Source organism: Equus asinus, chromosome 29 (genome assembly GCF_041296235.1).
Source record: "Equus asinus isolate D_3611 breed Donkey chromosome 29, EquAss-T2T_v2, whole genome shotgun sequence".
NCBI lineage: Eukaryota > Metazoa > Chordata > Mammalia > Perissodactyla > Equidae > Equus > Equus asinus.
Genome location: NC_091818.1, coordinates 35265146 through 35285200, shown reverse-complemented (window position 1 = coordinate 35285200; position 20055 = coordinate 35265146). Strand labels below are relative to the sequence as shown.

Sequence of the window (20055 nt, the reverse complement as noted above, 5' to 3'; positions counted from 1 at the left end):
CTTGGAAACACTGATAATATTAATTTCCACCAACTTACAAAAGCCCTCCACAGCCAGCTATTAACTTCAGTGGGTATTTCCACAGGGAGAAAGACGTCAATAGCACCAAGCGATGGGGTCCAAAACTCTTGGACCAGCTGCTTCTCCTCTCTGAGCCTCACTGTTCCTCCTCTGTGAAATGGGGATAAGAAATCAGAAGACTGTTGTAAGGATTAGATGAAATAATGTGCTCATGTGCGACGCCGTGTCCGAAGGTAACGCGTATCCGACACACAGTGGTTATTATTATCGTCATTAAACATAAAATAACCTCTCAAAGCAGACGAGAGGAGGGGGGAAGTCCCATCTCATTCAGAGCTCCTAAGGCAAATCCCTGTTTTTTCTCCGCGTGTGTCCCTCGGAGGGGGCTGGGGTTTCACTCAGATGGTCCCCAATTCAAACCGCGCACTGAGACCGAGGACCCCGGGGAGCGGCGGCCGCGGGGCAGCTCCGGCGCGCGGGCCTGTCCCTTTAAGTGCCCCTGGCGCGCGCTGTGTGTGTCTGGCGGACCAAGACCCGGCGGGGGAGCGCGCCAAGGGGGTGGGCGGGGGGGGGATGTGGGGAGCGCGCGCCAAGGGGGTGGGGAGGAGAGGAGCGCGCGCCGCAGGGGCAGGGAGCGCGCGGCCTGGGACAGTCTGCGAGGCGCGCGGCGCTGACGGGCTGGCAGGCGGCGCGAGGGCTCCAGGTCGCGGTCCGGGTGGGCGCCTGCGGTGCCCCGGGAGGGAACTCCTGCGGGGTGAGTGGGGACTTTGGGGCAGGCTTAGGGCGGCGGGAGGCGCCGTGGCACGGCGGGGAGCGCGGTGGCGTGTGGAGTCGGTGGGGAGGCTCGGGCTCGGGTGGGGCGAGCCCAAGGTGGAGCAGGGTCCCCCTCCCCTGGTGCCCGCTGTCCGCACGTCCCACGCCCCCTGCCCGCCGGTGGCCCCTGTGCGTGGATGTCTTCTTGGCGCGCTCCTTCTCCGACACATCGCTCGCCCCGGCTCCTGGAAGTTAGGAAAGATTCTGGGGCAATCCGACGGACCGTCGTCGACCCGGTGCCGCCTTTGATATTTCAGGGGGTCGCGTGCTCCCCGGGGCGGGGGCGGTGGGAGAAGGCGGCGTTTTCCGGTTCCGAGGTGGTCCTGTCCGGGTGCGCACGGTGGTCCGGGGAGCCTGTTGATCTTTGGGCGCGGAGCGGCCCGGGTTGTCCCTAACACCCCTTGCCCTGTCCCCGCCGCCCTTCCCCGATCCGTGCCAGGGACTCGTCGCCCCACTTGCCACCGCGGCCCCCGAATTCCCGGAGCTCTATCCCTCCCGCCGTGGAGAGGAGGGTGGGAGCCGAATATTGGCAAGAGGTGACCAAAGCCACCTGTTACCCTTGGGTCTTGCGAAAAGTGACCAGTAGATTTTTGTCCCCACCCCCGCTCCCCAACCCCAAACCCCAGCAGGTAACTGAACCACGAGGGAACGTGTGGATCTCCGGGGTGGCCGGGGCGGGAGGGATTAAAGAAAGAGCAGAAAATGTGGCCGATGTGATGCAATTTAACAAAAGGCAATAAAATAAACTCCAGTATTTCTCCAAGGCTTTGAAAGTTTCCCAGTATTGTTTTACCGAGTCTAAATTTAAGCATCTAGCTTTTTTTTTTTTGTAAACCGCAGGAACTAACCTCAGAAAACTTTTAACTCTTTGCCAGGACCTAGTTGGTGCAGAGCAGAAAACTTCAAGCGAGTAAAGGAAAATGATTTTTTTGTGTGTCTTTTCCCTCCTAAACAGAGTAAAACGTTCAGGTCTGTTGCTGGAGACCGTAGAAGGAAGGTTCCTTCTGGCTCCAATTTTAATGGAGAACCATTTTTTTTAATCTGTATTTCTGAAAGTTAGAGAAACACCGAAGCAGGTATAAGTGTGAACTTGAGGAAAGTGTTCCCAGGAGAAGTGTTTATTAAAGATACTTTTCTCCTTAATTTTTTTTTTAAGCACTCCCTTCTTAGTGTTCTCGGGTGCACTAAAAAGTTTGCCCTCCAAGTTCTGTGTCTGAATGTAGCAGATTGTTTTTCTAGGTGGAGGAGGTATTTTCGTTCCTGAGGCCAATGTGGAAATACAAACAAATGCCCTATTTACTTGGGATTGGGTGGGAAGGATGGACGTTGTCTGGAATCTCTCTTGCCAGCTTTGACAGTGTATGTATGGAATCTTGTGTATTTTCTTGCCCAGACCAGTACTAGCCATTTGAAAGTGAGTGGATAGATTCCTTGCACTTCGAATGAGCTTTTCTTTGAAAACTGTGGATGCTGAGACTGTAAAAGTAACCCATTTTCTCCATCACTAGAAATCAGAAGGGCACAATAAGAGGGATCGTTTAGAGAAGGTTGGAAAGAGGAGAGATGCTTTTAAGAAAATTTGAGTGTGTTTGACTCGGTGATGTCCCGAGTGAGTGAGTCCCCCTTTGTGGCAGGGGGATTTGCCTGTTTGGGTGCAGGTCCTGCGTGTTTATTAATTCATTCAGCAATATTTGCAGACTGACCACCTCCAGGGGGCTGAGCACGGAGCCAGTCATTGGGCACACAAACATATCTAGATAAGCGCCATGCTGCCCGAACTGATTAAAACCAGATCAAGTAAGCCTTCATAAGGAGACGAATGTACTCCTGGCCCTGGTTCCAAAGTTCTCAGACACCTGAGGAGCGCGTAGATGGCACCCTGTGTTGATTCTGAAGATCATCTCAGATAACAGCAAGAACTAGAGACCTGAAGGGAGAGCCGTGAAAGGCTTGGGTGGAGAAGAGCTCACAACAGGGGATCCTCTGGAACACAGAGTTCAGGCGCATCTTATCTGCATGGTTGTGGGACAGCCGCCAGTGGCATGGAGGCCATTCAGGGAGAGGTGCTGGGGAATCCTAGGAGCATCCTAGAACTTGAGCTTGTCGCTTGGCTGGTGAAGGGCAGCATCTCGTTTCCGTTTCCATTGGCCTGTCTGGTGGTGGTGGCGGCTGCCTAGCTGCCTGCCCGTGTGCTCTAAGGAGATGGGCTAGGCACCTGGACCTCTGAGAAACTGCAGCGTTCCCCTCGGGGATCTCTGAGCCAGTCTGCTGGTCATGGTTGAACGGTGTTCGAATTGACACGGTGGGGTCAAGATGGTGGAATCACAGGGACAGGCGCACCTGCCAGTGATGCCGTGGTTCCCCTTCTGGACTCACAGCATCAGTCGTGAAACCTGTTTTGAGAAAGTAGGTGCTGGGTTTATAATCCGTGCAGTCCGGATTGTGGTGAAGGAATGTGTGGGGCAGAACATCCCGCCTTATTGCAGAGGGATGTGACAGCTCTTTGTGAATACACGTCTTCAAATTGTACATTTCCAAAGGCCCCAGCTCTGGGGACACGTAATTCTCTTTATTTTTTTATTGTAGTGAAATACATAGAACATTAAATTTATCATTTTAAAGTGTACAAATCAATGGCATTAAGTCCATTCACAATATATGTGATTGAGAAGAATGGTTCAGTTTTTTTTTCTGTAGAGGTCTACAGGTGTCCGTTAAATGAACCTTATTCATTGCATTATTCCTCACTGACTTTGTGTCTGCTTAACATGTCAGTAATTGAGAGAGGTATATTGACAAATCCCACTATAATGAGGGATTTGTCAATATCTCCTTGTATTTTTGAGCTAAAAAATATTCTGCGACTATTTGTGCATACAACTTTCTATTTTTACATCTAACGGTATGCATTCGTAAGTTTATATTGTTAGAAATACAGCGTCTAATAGGAATTGAACTTTATCATTACATAGTTACCTTTATCACTAATGAGGATCTTTGTGTTAAAGTCTATTTTGCCTGATATAAGGTAGCCAGAAGTGATCTTTTCGGTGTTGCTGTTGTGAATATTTGCTTGATGTATCTTTTTCCATCCTTTTTATTTTCTTTTAAATATCTTTCTTGAGGTATAATTGACATTCAATAAACTGCACATATTTAAAGTGTAAGAAAAAGTACATTCACAGTGTGGTGTAGCCATCACCACTGTCTAGTTCCAGAACTTTTTCAACACCCGAAAAGGAAACTCTATCCTCATTAGCAGTCACTGCCCATTTCCTCCCACCCCAGCCCCTGGCAAGCACTAAGCTGTCTGCTTTCTTTCTTATGGATTTACCTGTTCTGGATAATTCATATAAATGGAATCATACAATATGTGGCCTCTTGTGTCTGGCTTCTTTCACTTAACAATGCTTTCAGGATTCTGCCATGTTCTCTAGCATGTATCAGCGCCTCATTCCTTTTTATGGCCGAATAATAGTCCATTGTAAGGATGTGCCACAGTGTATTTATCCATTCTTCAGTTCTTGCACATTTGGGTTGTTTCAACCTTTTGGCTCTTGTGAGTAGTGCTGCTATGAACATTTGTGTAAGGTTGTTGTCTGAATACTTGTTTTCAGTTCTTTTGGGTCTATACCTATGAGTGGAATTCCTGAGTAATTTACAATTCTGTTGAGTATTCACCAAACTGTCTTCCATGGTAGCTGTATCATTTTACATTCCAACCAGCAATGTATAAGGGGTCCAGTTTCTCCACATCCTCACCAGTACTTGTTGTTTTCCATGGTTTTTTAAAAAATTGCCATCCTTGTGGGCATGAAGTGGTATCTCATTGTGGTCTTGATTTGCCTTTCTTTAATGACTAACCTTGTTGAGCATCTTTTAATGTGCATATTGGCCACTTGTCGATCTTCTTTGGAGAAGTATCTGTTCGGGGACTTGATTCTCTTTCGTAGTAGCTTTTCTATCACCAAAATCTAGCATGCGACTAAGTGTAGTTATTATTATAGGGCTTGGTTTGTATATTATTTTCCTTCTCAAACCTTCATTGTGTTGTTTTGGGTTTGATTTTTTTTTCGCTGGTTTCTCTTTCAGGTTTCTGCTGCCCCTCCCAGGAGACTAGTTGTCTGGCTAGTGCTTTGGAATATTTACTCTTCTGCCTGTTTTAGTTATTGATCCTGAGGCCCTGGATGTTCATCTGTTCGTTCCGTGGTGTCTGTGGACTGTCTGGCTCCCGCGGTGCCCTCAGCGCTGAGCTAGCACTGTGTATGCAAACGTGTCGGTCCTCAGATCCTTCTCTCTTCGATGTTTGCACACTACATTTTGTTTCCTAAAATTAAAAGGTTAATAGAGCCTGGCAGAGGCAAAAAGCACAGCTCTCAACTCAGGTTTCATCACCCGAGAGCAGTGTAACCACAGAGTTCACCACTTGACCTTTCTGCAACCTGGTTTCCTGGTCCGTAATATGTGGGGCAGGATAAATGACTTCTCAGGCCCTCTCAGACCTTGAACCTGGAGATTATAAATTAATGACTCGCCATAGCTTTATTAACAAACCTAATTCTGAGTATATTTAAAATAGTTTATTTTGTACAACTTACTTAAAGGAAGTGTGTGTGAAAAAAAGATGTCTATGCTCTTGTCTACTGGACTAAACAGGTTGAGTTTGGTCGATTCCTGCCTTCCAAAATGGTTCATTGGGCGTTTCTGTAAAGATTCAGAGGATTTGAAGAGCTTTAGTGAACATTTAAGTTCCTACTGTGCTAGGCACAGCTGGGAATATAGAGATGAACAAGGTGTCGTCCCTGCCCTGAGAAATTTCGGATCCAGCAAAGGAGACAGGATCAATGCGGAATATGAGTCAATCACAGAGGCCCACAAGCCTTTTGGGAGCAGAGGACAGACCTGTTCTTTCTTTCAGGCGTGTCGGAACATCTCTTGGAGAATGTGACATTAGAGCTGGGCCAAGAAGGAGAGGACAGGGAAAAATTAGGATGGTAGAATTGTGGCTTTGATGATCAGGCTGAGGGGGTTAGCCCTGAATCCGGGGGCATTAACCATTGAAGGTTCATGGGTTAGGGTTATGATAGCAGATCTTGTTTTCTGGCTTTTCTGCAGAGTAGACATTTGTACACGGGGGGAATAACTCAAAGTTGAATGGGATGTTCAGGGTTGGGGAAGGGAGGCTAGAAATAGGAAGATAGAGATAAGATGGTACAAACAAGGGGATGGTACCGAAAATGTTGAACGTCAAATAGAAATTTTTGGTGCAAAAAAAGTTTCAAAAAGCGTTCTTCTAGAGGGGAGAGCTAAGGACCTAGATCAAGCTCTTTCTGACTTGCCAAATCGTTGGAGAGCCTTTGGACCTCAGTTTCTTCCTATGCCGAATTGTCCTTCCTCTGCTGTGTGTCCTCCACACACTAGATAAGCAGTGAACGTGTTGTCTGAGCTCCTACTCACGCAGGCAACTTCATTTTTTTGAATCAGTTATCTTTAAAGTGTATGTGAGGTGAATATGTTGTGTGTTAGACTTTTTTCCTGTTGATTCCTATTGTGATTTGATTTGATTTATTATTTTGTGTGTGTGTGAGGAAGATTAGCCCTCAGCTAACTCTGTTGCCCATCTTCCTCTATTTTATGTGGGATGCTGCCACAGTGTGGCGTGTGGCTTGACAAGCGGTGCTATGTCCACGCCTGGGATCCGAACCTGCAAACCCCGGGCCACCGAAGCAGAGCATGCAAACTTAACCATTCTGCCACTGGGCCAGCCCCTCTATTGTGATTTTAGAAGTATCATCTAAGGAAAATCATTTTAGCATCAACATGTAATAATACCATACTTAAACCAAAATTTCATTTCATGGAACCCTTCACGTTTTTACATTGTTAACTATCAATTCAATTCCAAAAACATTAGGTTAACTATATATAATTACTGATATTCAACTATTTTTTGACCTACACGAATGACATAGTATGATTCTATCTAATCCTTGGGCCAGCTGTGGGCCAGCTGTCAGACTCTTCCCTTTTCAACCATTGTAAGAATGTAGTCGGTGAACTTGAAAATTCATATAAAAATACTGTGTGTTTAACTATTGTATTTCTTAGCTGATTCCCGTGTCATCGGGATGGTAGTTGTTACAGAAGGTGTTCCCAGGAGGTATCTAGTAAGAGTCTGGGAGACAGGAGCCTCTGTATATATGTCCACTGGATAAACGGTCTTGTTCTTTTCCCCAAACAAGGCTGGCTAAGAGATTTGGGGAGATGGGGTTAAAAGTCGGATACAGTTCATTGACCCAGCAGGAGGCCTGGTGTGAGCTTTGCTGGTTTGGATGTAAATCTGTTTAACTTGAGATAAGATATGTAAACCAGAGCTGGCTCCCCGTCTAACCAGGTGTTAGAAATACCAGCGCTAAGGGGACAGGCTCAAAGGCAGCTTTGGTTTTGTTATGAGGATGAATGAAAAATTCAGCTAAGAATTTTGAGCTTCTCAGAAAAAAAAAAAAGCATTGTAAAACAATAAGGTATAATTCTTACTTCCAGGCAAGGACTGCATTTTATCTCACCAGTGTAGCCATACTGGGTATTCTGGTACTAGCTGCTGAATAAATAAAGAGAAAGCACACAAACTTGTTTAACCAGAGAAGAACAACTTAAAATGGGATTTTCTTCTGTTTTTTTAAATTTGCTAAAGAATCCAGAAACATAATACAGAAATACAGAAACAGGCATATAGGATGTCAGTTTCTTAAAAATAAGCATAAAAATTTGAAGTGGCTGCCTTTGCAAACATTTCATCAGATAGAAGTTGATTTTACTCTTTTTGATGCTTTTCTGTTTCCTTTGTCCTGGGTCATTACTTTTTTTTTTTTCTGGGTCATTACTTTTTGTTACTGGGAACTGAACTGAAATCCCGGCCAAGCTGTTTGCAGGTGAGGTTTTAGTTGGGAAGATCTGATTTGCATATCTTCTGTGCAGGATCCATGGTAAAGGACCGAAGGACTGAAGGAGGTTCTTCCCTCAGGGCCTGCTCCCCAGCCTGGCTAGGGTGAGGCCTCACCAGTGAACTTGTTTGCTTGAGTGTGGGCGAATCAATTACTTTCATGTGGTGCATGGCCCTAAGTAAATTACCGCCTCCTGTTAATAGTTGAAACTATTCACAATTGAAACTGTCTGAAGTCAACCTTTTCTGCATTGTTCAGAAAGAGCTTTTCAAAAAAAAAATTTTAATGAAAGCACGGTAATTCTTCTGGAGAAGTAAAATTACTACCCTTTTTAATGTTTAATTGTATTTAATACCCTTGAGGGGCACAGTGTAAGGCCCTAAATTCTTACAGAAGGCATCTCAGAAGTAAGGAAAAATCCCAATTCAGAGAAGAAGCAAAATCATATGAAGAGGATGCTAAACCATTGACCCACAGCAGCCTTCTAAAACTCCGGAACGAAACGAACTCTCCCCTCCCAGCAGCAACCAGCTTCTTCTCCCTGGAGAAGAATGTTCCTTTGATCTTCAGTGCTGGGATCCAGGCCTAGTTTACTAAATGGCTTAGTGAATATTTTTGGAAGCTTTCTTTTCTTTCCAAGGTTTTTGTTTACTTTTCTTTTGGTTTTTGTTGTTGTTGTTGTTGCTTTTCATTATTGTTTTATTTGTATTTTATAACAGTTGGAAAATTTATTTTCAAATATACATTGGAGAGTATTTTTTTTATTAAGGTTATGAAAGGTAACATCCTTGTGAAATTACAGTTGTACATCATTATTAGTCATGTTGTAGGTACACCACTTCACCTCTAGTGCCCTCCCCCCACGCACTTTTCCCCTGGCAACCACCGATCGGTTCTCTTTGTCCATATGTTAACTACCACCTATGAGTGGAGTCATACAGAGTTCGTCTTTCTCTCCCTGGCTTATTTCACTCAACATAATACCCTCAAGGTCTATCCATGTTGTTGTGAATGGGACGACTTTGTCCTTTTTTATGGCTGAGAAGTATTCCATTGTCTATATATACCACATCTTCTTTATCCAATCATCAGTTGCTAGGCACTTAGGTTGGTTCCATGACTTGGCTATTGTGATGAATAATGCTGCGATGAACATAGGGGTGCATGGAACTTTTGGAATTGCTGATTTCAGGTTCTTAGGATAGATACCCAGTAGTGGGATGGCTGGGTCATAAGGTATTTCTATTCTTAACTTTTTGAGGAATCTCCATACTGTTTTCCATAGTGGCTGCACCAGTTTGCATTCCCACCAACAGTGTATGAGGGTTCCCTTTTCTCCACAGCCTCTCCAACATTTGTCACTCTTGGTTTTGGATATTTTTGCCATTCTAACAGGTGTAAGGTGATATCTTAGTGTAGTTTTGATTTGCATTGCCCTGATGATTAGTGATGATGAGCATCTTTTCATGTGTCTATTGGCCATCCGTATATCTTCTTTGGAGAAATGTCTGTTCATGTCCCCTGCCCATTTTGTAATTGGGTTGTTTGATTTTTTATTGTTGAGTTGTGTGAGTTCTTTGTATATTATGGAGATTAACCCTTTGTTGGATAAATAACTTGTGAATATTTTTTCCCAATTAGTGGGCTGTTTTTTTGTTTCAATCCTGTTTTCCCTTGCCTTGAAGAAGCTCTTTAGTCTGATGAAGTCCCATTTGTTTATTCTTTCTGTTGTTTCCCTCTTGTGAAGGGTTATGGTGTCCGAAAAGATTCTTTTGAAGCTGATGTCAAAGAGTGTACTGCCGATATTCTCTTCTAGAAGACTTATTGTTTCAGGCCTCATCTTTAGGTCTTTGATCCATTTTGAGTTTAGTTTAGTAAATGGTGAAAAAGAATGGTTGATTTTCATTCTTTTACATGTGGCTGTCCAGTTTTCCCAGCACCATTTGTTGAAGAGACTTTCTTTCCTCCATTGTAGGCCCTCAGCTCCTTTGTCAAAGATTAGCTGTCCATAGATGTGTGGTTTTATTTCTGGGCTTTCAATTCTGTTCCATTGACCTGTGCATCTGTTTTTGTACCAGGACCATGCTGTTTTGATTACTGTAGCTCTGTAGTATGTTTTAAAGTCAGGGATTGTGATGCCTCCACCTTTGTTCTTCTTTCTCAGGATTGCTTTAGCAATTCGGGGTCTTTTGTTGCCCCATATGAATTTTAGGATTCTTTGTTCAATTTCTGTAAAGAATGACATTGGAATTCTGATTGGGATAGCGTTGAATCTGTAGATTGCTTTAGGTAGTATGGACATTTTAACTATGTTTATTCTTCCAATCCATGTGCATGGAATGTCTTTCCATCTCTTTATGTCGTCGTTGATTTCTTTCAAGAAAGTCTTGTAGTTTTCTTTGTATAGATCTTTCACTTCCTTGGTTAAATTTATCCCAAGGTATTTTATTCTTTTTGTTGCGATCGTGAATGGGATTGAGTTCTTGAGATCTTTTTCTGTTAGTTCATTGTTAGCATATAGAAATGCTACTGATTTATGTATGTTGATTTTATACCCTGCAACTTTGCTGTAGTTGTTGATTGTTTCTAATAGTTTTTCTATGGATTCTTTGGGGTTTTCTATATATAAGATCATGTCGTCTGCAAACAGCGAGAGTTTTACTTTTTCGTTGCCTATTTGGATTCCTTTTATTTCTTTTTCCTGCTGAATTGCTCTGGCCAAAACCTCCAGTACTATGTTGAATAAGAGTGGTGAAAGTGGGCATCTTTTCTTTTGTTTTTAAGGTATGCTTTTTGGTGAGGAAGATTGGCCCTGAGCTAACATCTGTTGCCAGTCTTCCTCTTTTTTTCTTTTTTCTCCCCAAAGCCCCAGCGCATAGTTGTTTATCCTAGTTGTAGGTCCTTCTAGTTCTTCTGTGTGGGACGCTGCCACAGCACAGCCTGATGAGCAGTGCGTAGGCCCACACCCAGTGTCTGAACCAGCGAACCCCGGGCCACCAAAGCGGAGCAAAGGAACCCAACCACTACACCACCACGCCGGCCTTGGTTTTGGTTTTCTTGACGTTGAGAAAGAGCCCAAACTAAAGAATAGTTCCTACATATTTATTTCACTTCAGCCTGTTCATTCGTGTAGAGGCCCATTTTTGAAGCTGGTTCTGGTTACAGATTGCTCCTGTAGACGCACACACTCCTGCGTTCCCACTGACGTTCATCACGTGTGAAGATGGAGACGCGTTACTGGTTTAGTGTGTCTGACACGTTTACTGGGGCCAACTTGTTACATGTTGTTGTTTGTGAAGCTAAGGGGAGCATCTCCTCTGTGGCTGTGTTTAAGTTACTCCCCTAGGCGCCCCCATGTGCCCCTGATGAGTTGAATGAGAATCTTTGCTCTTAAATTTGAAGGATTTGGTCAATAAATACAATAGAGGGATAAAGGATGGTTACCACAATGAGGTTAACATGTTTGAAACGACTCCTAAGTGTTTAAGCTTTTCTTTTAGATCAAAGGTCTGTTTTAAGAATACTCTAATTTCTTTACAAAAATAAGGTGGTTTTAGTGTTTCAAAATATAATTTTTTAAGTAGGGAATATTGTCTATATTTTGTGACAAATATTTTCTAAAACCCTCTGGCTATACTAAAAGAGAAAGAGTTTTGCCCATAAGGAGCTTATCCGTAATCTAATTAAGGAAGGAAGAGTTACATGCAGAATGAAAGCTGATGTGATCAGCTGTATCTGAGTGACAAGGATGGTGTTATGTAGTTACCAGATGGTGGAATGTGAACAGTCAGTGCTGAAGGAGCCAGGCAGAGAGGTCATGACGAAGAGCATCATGAAGGAAGGTTCGACAAAGACTAGTTTAGCTTTTGAGCTGGGCTTTGAAGACTGGGAGGAGAGTGATGGGGAGGCAGTCAAATTGTGGCTCCCAGTTGAGCAGAACAGGAAGGAGATCCAATTGGATAAAAGAGTTGATATCATGGAAAATAAGGCTAAAGAGCTAAGGCCAGATTCTAGGGGACACTTTAAAGGCCTAGTTCTTACAGAGAGGTTCCTGGGCAGTATAGATTAGGAAAATGAAAACTGTGCCAACGTTGATGTGCTTGTGGTACCAAAAATAACCCAGGATTCCAGAAAAATTATTTAAGTACTTGCAATTCACTGGTGAATATTGCCCTGAGTATTTGCTTTATTTTTAACAAAGTTTTAGAGCGTAGAAAACTTTAGGACCAACAACTGCTTGTACCTCACTGCTGGGTCAGCTCTGTACTTTTGTGTCTCTCTGTGCATCCTTGGTCCAGCGAGGGATGGAAGATCGAGAGACTGTACTCTCTGTAACACTGGAACTGGAACTGAGACTTGGGCTCAGAATGACCAGATATGTTGTGATAACTATAGTAAAATCATTTTTATGGAGTTAGTCTAGAATTATTTTTAGAGGAGAAATGCACTGGTTGATTTAGTCTAGGAATTTTGTTAAAGCCCTAATTAAGTTGAATAATAGAAAAGAAAGAATATCAGTACTCAGTTTCCTTTTAACTCATGGGTTGGGTGAATAAAACAATATAAAAGAGTTATGGCATTGTTCATAGCTTCATCTTCTAGTTAATTTCTTATTGTAAAATTCATGTTTGTTTGCACACGTTATTTACATGAAAATAGGATTTAACACAGAACCAGATGGAAAACCATAAAAGTGGACTCCCATCTTCTTTGTTCACGTGCATCGGCAGAGTGCCGATCACATCAGTCCCGCTTCAGATGAATGAATGTCGTCAAGAGCTACTAGCATGAAGGCCGACAATGGCTATTTTTTTTTTTTAAATATTTTATTTTTTCCTTTTTCTCCCCAAAGCCCCCCGGTACATAGTTGTGTATTCTTCATTGTGGGTTCTTCTAGTTGTGGCATGTGGGACGCTGCCTCAGCGTGGTCTGATGAGCAGTGCCATGTCCGTGCCCAGGATTCGAACCAACGAAACACTGTGCCGCCTGCAGCGGAGAGCGCGAACTTAACCACTCGGCCACGGGGCCAGCCCCCCGACAATGGCTATTTTGTGTTTACTGATTGTCTCATCTGAGTATGTCCAGTTCATCAAAAATGGCGTTCTCTTTATTTTCACCCACTGTTACCCACATGAAAAAACCCATTCATGATAATGAACTGTGGTGACTCAAAAACGGTTCCCACTGTGAATCTCTTTCATTTTTAATGTTCTTGAAGGTCAAGAGAGACGTATCTTTTTGAAAGTGGCTTGGCTGTTACATCATCATATTAGGATTTCTCAGGATGTAGCTTTAAAGATAGTTTCTTTCCTAAGATTGTTTTTCTCGGTTCAAAATTCCTGTGAGTGGAAGGCGGAGAGAATGAGCTGATCAAAGAGTAGGACTTGGGTGGCGCTGTGACTCTGTCCTGGTGTATTTACAGGTGCGCACATTGGCCCCGTCCTAGTGCACAGCCTGACGCGGGAAGGGGGATATTTTTAAGAAGCTTATTTCTACCCCTTTCTCGGCTAAGCGGTGCTTCTGCTGACTACCTTAGCATGGTTGGTTAATAGTGGGTGTCTGGACAGTGGACGAGGGTGTGTAAACCTCTATCATGGGTTCAGAATCCTAATACTCGACCTGGATCCTTCTTTTGTGGAGGTTTACCTTGCCAGTTGGTTGGAGCGGTTCTCGTTTTAAGGTGTAATGTAGACACGCTCAGCAACATTAGTTCCACATCACTGGGTTAAGGTGGAGAGTTGTTCCAGTTGTGTGCAGAACTGGCAGAGACAGTAATTGCCCTTGTGACCCTGTTTAGCCTGCCTGTAGGGACTCGAAGTCTTAGAAGATGTGACCCCCTTCCCCCGACCTGGTGGGTACAAAGCCTCATAGTTGAATGTGAGGGAACTTAATATGTTGGCTCCATCTTAGATTCTTCCGTAAATTGGATCAGGTCAACCTTTCCCTGGTTAATCTTGAGCTAAGTTGTGATCCTAGAAAAGTTTATCTTCAGGGTTTTTTCCTCCTTCCTGTTAAAGCCATGCCATCTTCAGTGCTCCCCTCCTCGTTTGCCTCAGGGTTTCTAGATTGCGTATGTCTTCTCTTCCTTCATTAAACCAGAAGTCATCTGTCCTATATGATCTCCTTAGATACGGGGCTTTCAAAGGTTCCCAGGTGATAAATAATCTGACAAATCGTTACTCTTCAAACCCCCAGGAAATCTTCCGTTTCTATTTTTCCAGCAGTGGGCGTTAGGGACCCAAAGAAACAGGTGGGTACCCTTCAGTGGATGAAGCAGACCAGGCATAAACGTGCTACAGGACAATCAAATTGTGCCCCCACTCACCCACCCCTCCCATCATTGGTGTATGTTCCTGGATATGGATGTCATGTATGGATACAGTGCCATGTGCATTTTAAATGTATATAAATAGAATTGTGCTAAGAATCTAATTATAACTTTTACTCAATACATTTTAAGATCTAGCCATGCCATTGTCCCATTGATTGCTTCTGACTGGTGCACAGTATTCCCCAATAAAAGCATTTACCATGTTTTTACTTATTCTTGGAGTTCATAGTGGGTGGTGAGCCTAGATTGCCAGGAGCTCTACTCTACTGCAAGTGACACTATGATAACCATGCTTGTTTGTGTTCCCTTCTACACCTGGGAGAGAATTCCCTGGAGTAGATTGAGCGGTGAGCTTTTTGGCTCATAGGGTACACCGAGTTTCTCTAAGTACTGCCAGATTGCTCTAGAGAACGGTTGAATTACTTTAACACTCCCAGCAGTGGTACATGAAGGTTCCTGTCTCCCCACATTTCTTGCTCATACTTGCTGCTTTTTAATTATCTAATTTTTGCCAATCCAGTACATATAAAATAATGTCTTATGGTGGTTTTAACTTGTACTTTTCTGTTTGCTGGTAAGGTTGAACCTCTCTCCTATACTTCTTAGTCATTTGGGTTTTCTCTTTTGTGAAATGCCTTATCGTATTCCTTTGTTCATTTTTTTTCTGGTGGGTTTCCTGTCTTTCTGGTGGACTTAAAAGTTTTTCTTATATTCTAGGTGTCAGTTTCTTTTATTAGACATAGTAAACGTCTTCTACCAGCTGCTTTTCTGTTGGCGTTGTCTGTGGTGTCCTTAATTTTTATGTGGATAGATTCATTGACATTTTCTCCTTGTGGTTTGGATGTTCTGAGTCCTAATGAATAGAAAGATCAATAGAGCAGAATAGGAAATTCAGAAATAGCACCTAAGACATAAACATTTAGTGTAAATTAATATTTAGTATTTCAAAATGTGGAAAAGAGGAATTTTTTCAATTCTTGGCATTAGAGCAGTTGGGTGGCCCTCTTGGCGTGGGAGTGGGGAATTAGTTCTCTACTTCACACTATACACTAATATAAATTCAAGTTGGATCAGATGTTTAAGTAGGAAAAGTTAAACCATAAAAATGCTAAGTAGAAAATATGGGAGGTATTTTATGTGTATTCTTAGAATAGGAAAGGCCTTGCTAGGTTTGCAAAACCCATAAGGTATAGACAAAAAGAGTGATGAATTCAACCATATAAAAATAAAAAATTCTTCTGGTCAAATTACAAATTAAGAAAAAGTGTTTGCAACTTACATCAAACAGTGTCTGGACTTTCTAGTCTGTTTCGTTGGTCTGTGTGTCCACCCTACTACCAGCACCGTGTGTCCTAATTACTGTTACTTTATAATCACTGTGGGAATCCGATAAGGCCGGTTCCCCCACCTTCTTAGGAGCCTCATTATTGTTCATAGCCCTTCATTCTTCCTAATCTTTTTTTCTCCTTTTTTTTTTTTTGTCTCTAAAAAATTTAAAAATCAGCCTGTTGGATTTCTGCAAGAACAACTGTATGGTTGATTTTCATTGCTCTCTTAGCTGCACTGCCCAATAGAGCTTCCTAGGATGATGGAAGTTTTCCACTACTTAATTTACTAATACTTGAAATGTGGCTAGTACCGCGGAGGAACGGAATCTTTTATTTTAATTTAATTTAAATTTCAATAACCACATGTAGCTAGAGTCTGTAGGACAGCCCGCATCTATTGATTCTGTGCAATTCAATTTTAGGAGAATAGCTATCTTTATGATATTGAATCTCCCAGTCCTAAATATGGTATCTCTTTGTTAATTTCTGTATTGACTTTCAATAACATTGTATCTTTTTCCAAAAAAGTTTGTGCATCTTTTGTTAAATGTATTTCTAAGTAAAATATTATATACATACATATATGCATATACTATGCTATTTTTAATGGTATCTTTTTTTAGTTATTTATGGCTAGTATATAGAAATTGATTTTTTTAAATTGATTTATATCTAGTGAGTTTGTTAAACTCTCCTTGATTCTAATAATTTATAAGATTCTTTGGAGTTTTCTACAAAGACTGTAATTATCTGTGAATAATGACATTTGTGTTTCTTACATTTCAGTCGTAGATTTTTTTCCTTGCCTTATATGTGGGTTAGGACTTAAAATACAGTGTAAAATAGGAGTGGCCATAATGGGAGTAGTTTTCATGTTTTACCTAATATTAAATATGATGTTTGCTATAATTTTTATGGATATCTTTTATTGGGTTAAGCATGTTCTCCCCTCATAATTTGTGACATTTAAAAAAATTATGCATAATGTTAAATTCATCAAATGCTTTTTTGTCATCTCTTGAGATGATTATATGATTTTTCTCCTTTAATCTGTTAATGTGCTACATTAGATTGGAAAATTAATGTTATGCCAACCTCACATTCTGGGGATTAACTCATCTTCATCATTATTTGTTTTCTAGACCAGCCTACTGATCATTTTGTTGTGGACTTTTTGCATCTGTGTTCATGAATGAAACTGACCTGTAATTTTGTCTTTCTCGTACATTCTTTGGGTTTTGATATCAAGGCTTTAATGGCCTCAAAATGAGATGAGTTTGTTTCTTCTTGTTCTCTTCTCTGGAAAAGCTTGTTTCGGCTCGGAGTTGTTTGTTCCTTGAATTCTTGATAGAACTCTCCAGCAAAACTTTCTGGATCTCCTGTTTTCAGTGTTGTAAGATTTTTATCTACTGATCCATTTTCTTTAACAGTTATAGGAGTATTCAGATTTTTTGTTTTATCCTTGAATAAGCTTCAATGAGATATTCTTTTAGGAATTTGTCCATTTCATCTATGTTTTCAAATTTACTGGCATAAAATTATTCATAATATCCTCTTTTCAATGTCTGTGGTAACTGCCATTATGTTCCTCTTCATTCTGACATTGTTTATCTGACTTTTTTCTTGATTAGTTCTGCCAAAACTTTGTCAATTTTATTAGCATTTTCAAAACACTCAGTTGTGAAATTTAGTTCTCTATTGTATGAGAGAGTAGCTGTGTGAAGAGGGTTGCTTGACTGAGGCTCTGTTCCCAGGTAGAAGGACACACCGACCTTGAGGGGCCTGGCAGGAGGGAGCTGGCAGCCTGACTGTCCTGCCAGAGTCTCCCCTTCGCTGATCTCAGCCAGAAGCCAGAAGGCAAGGGTGGTCTATGATGTACTCCTGCATCCCGAGGCAGGGGAGCAGGCTGGAAAAGATGGAGAATGGATTTTCAGGAGGGGAGGTCTGTCACGCTCAGAATGTCCCATATATAGTATCTTTCATCGATTCTGGAAAATTATCAGCCGTTTTCTCTTTAAACATTGCTCTGCCTCACTCTCTCTCCTCCCTCTGGAACTCCAGTTAAACATGAACCACAAACATAAACATAAACCTTTTCACTGTGCTCTGTCCCTAACCCATCTTTCTGATTGTTTGCGTCTTTCTCTTTGCGACATTCTGGATAAATAACAGATCTCTTCAGATCTGTTTTCCTGCCTGCCTTCTCTCTTCAGCTGCATTTAATCTTCTGTTTATCCCATCCACTGAGTTTTTTAATTGTCATTAAATTCTTCTTTTGAAAAAGTTCGATTTGGTTCTTTTTCAAATTACCCTGGTCATTTTTTATGATAATACGATTTCCTTCTGCCAGTCCTTGGAAGAGAGAGGAGGCAACAGTGTTTTTCAGATTTTATCCAGCATCTAAAAAGATCCTATTATATCTGGGCAGACGGGCCAGCCAGGCTGTCTAGTCCCTAGACTGCTAGGAAGGAAGGTTTTTGCTTCTCTTTTCCCCAGCTCTTCTCCTTAGCTAATTAATAGGCTCAAGCTTTTCCTATTCTTAAAAACAAAACAAGCAAACTAAACCAAAAGATGACTCAAAAAACCTTTCATCAGCCCTGTTGTCCTCTGTGGCTGCTGCCTTCTCTTTCTGTCTCCTGTCTCAACCCTTATTCTCAACCCCTTGTGGTCCACCCTTCGCCTTCACTCCCAGCCCTCCGGGGCAGGATGCCCAGCCCGTCTCTCCACTGATGGTTCTCTGTAAGGTCAGTGATGTTGATGAATTCCACAGATGTTTTCAGTCCTTACTCTGTTTCACCTTTCCGTGGCCACGTTAACCTCTCTGTCATTCTTGAAATACTCTTCTGCCCTGACTATTACTCACTAAAATTTCATGGATTCTTTCTCCTTAATCTCTCACATTGTTCCTCTTCTAACCTTACAGCCACAGGGGTTTTCAAGTCTTTATCATCTCTTATGTGAACTGTTAAAATAACTTGGTATAACTGCTTTTATTACTCTTTAAATAAACTATTTGTTGAATCGTGGATATGTGTGGCTTTCAAAAGATAGAAAAGATCGTCCAGTAAAAGCGTGACCTCCCACCCTGGCCTCCTCCCCATCCACTTCTCCCTCCCCCGGGGCGGCCATTGTTAGCATTTTTCTTGTGTATCCTTCCAGAGAGATCCTCTGCACATAAAAGCATAAACATCTGTGTATCCTCACGTATTGTTTCGCTAGACAGGTGGAAGTGTACTAAACTCTGTCCTTTCCCCTGCTCTTTCCACACACCAAATGTGTCTTGGAGATCGCTGAGCTGCCGCATTCTTCCTTTGGACAGCGTGTGGTATTCAGCTATCCTGGTTGCTTCTCAGTTCTTCCCATGGTTCTCTCCACCTTCCAGCTGTTGGCAGAGTTATCTTTCTACACAATAAATGTGATCATGTCACCCCACCAGGTAGAAACCGTCCTTGGCTCGCAGTCGTCTGCGCGTGAGGCTCACAATTCAGAGCCTCTTGGTGCCCTGGGCCACCTCGCCATCTCCCTCTCTTGGCACTTCTCTGTGCCCGTCTCCCACCAGTTTTGTGCTGTGCTCTGCTAAGTTCCCTGCTTGTCCCTGGCTACTCGCCACTTTCGAAGAGGCCATGTGTGTCCCTATCTTTGCTTATTCCTTTTCTCTGTTGGGAATGCCCATCACAGTTTGTTTAACTAGCGGTCTCCTTAAATCGTAAACATCAGCTAGGGCTTGGCTTAGCTGTCACCTTTCTGCAAAGTCTCTGAACCCTCCCGGGAAGTGAAGTATTGGCTGGCCTTCCTCTCTGCTCCCATCTTCCCTCTAACGGCAGGGAACACAGTCTACGCATCCGGGTTCCATGAGAGTTGGTGCTACATGGCAGAATTGCTTGTGGAACTTTTAAAAAATACACATGCTCAGGCTTTTCCCCCATGGATGTACTCAGTAGGTCCGGCACTGGGTCCCAGAGAGTCTGAGACGTGGCCGGGTGAAGACCCACTGCCCAGATCAGCTTCCGCTGCGGAAGAGATGACTGGTATTCGTCTGTCTTTCTCTAGAACCTAGAATCTGCTCAGTGGGAAGTAGAACAATAAACGTGAAAAGAATATGCTTAGGCTGGAAAGGAATAGGGCTCAGGTTGAAGCTGGTGTCGATTGATAGGAGGAAACTTGGATTCTGAAGCCTCTGGGGAGTGGGTTAAAGTTGATTGCTTTGAGGAGAGTGGTGACATCTAAGTGGTGTTTCAGGATGACGCCAGCACAGAATCCAGCAGAAGCACAGAGAAGATGAGAAGAGTTAGGTGGCTACTGCAGTAATGCAGGCAGGTGGTAAGATGGTCCTGACCTCAGGAGTGGGACTAGAACGGAAGGGGACACAACTGACATTGTGCAGGAAGGTCAGCAAGGCTGCAGCTGGTTGATTGTGAGTGGCAGGAAGGGGGAGGAGTCAGAGACGTCTCCAAGGCTGTGTTTGTGTGACGAAGCTGAAAGCCACTGTGCCTGCGGATGGCTCTTTGACGAGCATAATCCAGCTTTGGGGTTTGGCAAGTGATGGAAAGATGGAGTTACTTGGGCTGCTCTGTAGACCTGACTGTGGTGATCTGGAACTTAGACGGTGTGAGGTGAT

General features: G+C 42.8%; 1 protein-coding gene across 1 annotated transcript in view; it reads left to right on the top strand.

Moving 5' to 3' along the window:
- The first annotated feature begins 605 nt into the window (after window positions 1-605).
- PROSER2 (proline and serine rich 2) overlaps window positions 606-20055 on the top strand; it is a 42480-nt gene continuing 23030 nt past the window's right edge. Inside the window, exon 1 of the mRNA XM_044762165.2 lies at window positions 606-775. The gene's annotated coding sequence lies outside the window, so the exon portion shown is untranslated. The remainder of the gene's footprint in view (window positions 776-20055) is intronic.